The sequence below is a fragment of the Cyprinus carpio genome, chromosome A19, assembly GCF_018340385.1.
Source record: "Cyprinus carpio isolate SPL01 chromosome A19, ASM1834038v1, whole genome shotgun sequence".
NCBI classification, from domain to species: domain Eukaryota; kingdom Metazoa; phylum Chordata; class Actinopteri; order Cypriniformes; family Cyprinidae; genus Cyprinus; species Cyprinus carpio.
The window spans coordinates 14,348,522-14,351,828 of NC_056590.1; positions in this window are offsets into that span (position 1 = coordinate 14,348,522).

The following is a 3,307-nucleotide window of genomic DNA, read 5'->3' on the forward strand; positions in this document are numbered from 1 at the left end:
GCTCCCCGTAAATGGCAAGGTTTCCGTTCTTGCCACTCAAAAAAAAATGGTGAGTTTGGTGGGGTCCCCCCTGGCCGTCTGCAACAACTAGAATGGAACTGATCCTCCGTGGCCACCTGAACTGCCTGGTCCCTCGTGGTCCCCTGAACTTTCGGGTCCACACCCTGGCCCCCTGAACTGATTGATCCACCTTGGCTGCCAGTGGAGCCATCGCTGCCTGTCCCTGTTCTCCTACACGGGGCCTGGCCCTCCATTCCCCCTCCCCCTGTCTTCTCCCCTGTTCACCTCCCCCTCCCTCCTTTTTTTTTTTTTGCTTTTTTGGGTCCACCTCCCTCCTGGTCTGTTTTGGTTTATTTTTTTGTGTCTGAGGAGCATCTGGAAGCTGCTCCTTAGAGGGGGGGGAGGTCACAGTGTGTCTGGTTTGTGTGTATCCCTGGGTGTCCGCTAGAGGTCCTCACTTCCCCATTTCGTCACCCCTACTTAGGAACTACAATTTCCCACAAGTCCTTGTCCTGTATTCATCACTGTTTCATTGTATTCAAAAGCTGTCCCCACTTACAATTGTTTTGCACACCTGTCTTTAAATACCCTGGTTGTTTCTGTCATTGTTAGGGGATCCTTTTTTGAAGTCATCCCTGCTAATTTCGTGTTTCCTTGCTTGCTTTGTTCGTGTTTCTTGTTTTGGGACTGATTACCTGATTTTGAACCGTTGCCTGGCTAGATTTATGATTTTCTGGATTAACCCATTAACACAGAACAACACCCATTAAACACTGCATTTGGATCTACCTCTTTGTGTGCGTTTCGTGACATTAACCTATTGCAATTCTGCAAATTCAAGAACTGAACTTGAATTTCCCATTAAACACTGCATTTGGATCAACCAAACTCTGACAACACACAGAGACACGTCTCCAAAAATGATAAACAGTATATTTCAGCAAATAATATACTATAAAATAAATTAATACATGCCAATCATTCAAAAAAAGCATTCAATCCATTTAAAAAAAGTATTAAGTGTTAATGCAGTACTGTATTAATCCATAAAAAAAATAATAATGATAAAAAAGTATTAATAGTGTTAATGCAGTAGTACATTTACAAGTGGCAAAGCTGAGAAGATGTTCTTGTTGATTAACTCTCTGCTTTCTGACAATCTTTTTACAAACTGAATGCAGTCACTTGTTTTGTGTTAGATTAAAAGAGCAGCATGGTAAGAAACGGATGGTGTAAGATGCTGAAAGTGCTCAACTTCAAAATGTTAGTACTCTGTTTGTTACTCTTTGTTCTTCACCCTGCACTTCAGACAGCTACTTCAATGTGCAATGTCAAGCTAGCAAATATATGAATCATGTAACTTCGTGCTAAAACAGGGTCACCTGAATATGAAAAACTGGAAAAAAGAAACTTGCTTTCTTTTCTCCCGTGGAATGTATTTTGTCCATGCAAGTGTTTGTTTAATGTCACTGTTGACCATAAAATTCATAGAAGGGGGTTGTGTAAGTGAATGATGACAAGAATTTTACCATTTTAACCAATTATAAATGTAAAAAAATAATAATAAAATCAGACATCTTTAATACATAATGTGCAATTAGAAAATACAAAATGATAATTAGTGAGTTCACATTCATTAAGCTTTCTGTAAAAAATCAGCATTTTTTTAAAAACAAAAGAGGAAAACATAGGTAGTCATTGTAATTGCTATTCGCAAATGCTTTGCTTTAATTTAACTTTATATGCTCTATAATGTCAACACTATGTACAACAATTTGGAAAAAACAAGCTTTGTTTAATACAGATGTTGTTTTTTAATACAGCATGTAAAATAACTTCAGTGGTGGTTACTAAGATTCTGTAGGGATGGAGGGAAGGGGGGGGAGGAAAGAAGAGAAAAACATTAGGCCTATAATGACACAATACAAAGACATCTTACAAAAAAAAACAGTTTCACTCATGGGCCTTAAGTGATTGCCAGTGGAGGTTGCGGCAAAAGTTGCTGCAAAAAAATGGACAGTGGAAAAAGCGGTGTGCAGTTTCTGTGTTTTCCTGAGATCTTTGTCTCATTCTAACATCCTGTTATGCGACTTCTGTTTAACCACAAGCTGTCAAGAGGCTTCCAAGAAGAGGCCATACATTTTCCTGTTTCATGCACCCCCAAAAAAAAAAAAAAAAAAAAAAAAAAAAAAAAAAAAAAAATGCATACATAGAATATGAACACAATCTCAGACATACGTTGCCAGCATTATTAAATCTATGAAAAGCAAGTGACGGAAACATTACAAAGAAAAGCTGATCTGCTGTTCTGTACTCCACACATCAGGGATGTAGGACAGAGTTTTTTTCAGCAACCATTCTAGTTTGCTGATTTGGCTGCTTTAAGACAAAAACATTTACTGTTATGATCAGTATTATATATCGCTGTGCTGCTTCATGTACTATAGTGTAGAAACACTTTGATCAACAGAAAATTATATGTAGGCTATATCTGTCTGGAAAGTGTGGTGGCCTACCGAGAGACAATATGAACCCCGTTTCAGGGTAGGGAGACACACATTTTTTTATTAGAAATAATAATAATAATAATAATAAGATGATAATAATAAAAGCAAAAACTTTAAAAAAAAAAAGTACAGGAAACAGTTTTTCTAACTACTAAATTCACATGGAACACCAATGGATATATGGGATATATGATAACCAAAGAAACCAAGCAACAGGCAAATCTTTATTGTGTATAAAAGATACGAGTAACAATATATTTTAAGTTTCTAATTTTTTATTTTAGTCAAATTTTTTTTAAGCCAACATACTCCCACATTTCCTTCTCCATCCTGAAAAAAAAAAAAGGAAGGAAAAAAAATCTCAAGTCGATGTGAGAATGCTCCTTACAAGTGTTACCTTGTAAGTTGTAATTACTTTGGAAGTGTCTCATATAATTCATATAATTACAAATTCTGCTTTTGCATTACCTTTATTGCTTTGATGGACCAACATCCTGTCTCTGACTAATGGGATCCTCACAGAAACACTGGAGAGAATTATTAAACATCATAAAATGCAAACCGGTATATAAAATTACCCAACATTTTTTTTTTTTTTTTTTTTTTTCTTTTAATTAAGAGTTTGTCAAAAAAAAAAAAAGTTGCAAACTTTCTCACGCTCTTAATATATTACTTAATCTGTTTGTGTGTATTTTGCTTGAAGGAACAGTTTGCTCTATTATTTTGCAAAATGGAAATAAATATAATGAATAATAAAAAATACTGAGTGCTCAATGCCACAACTGACGGGTCAGAAATCC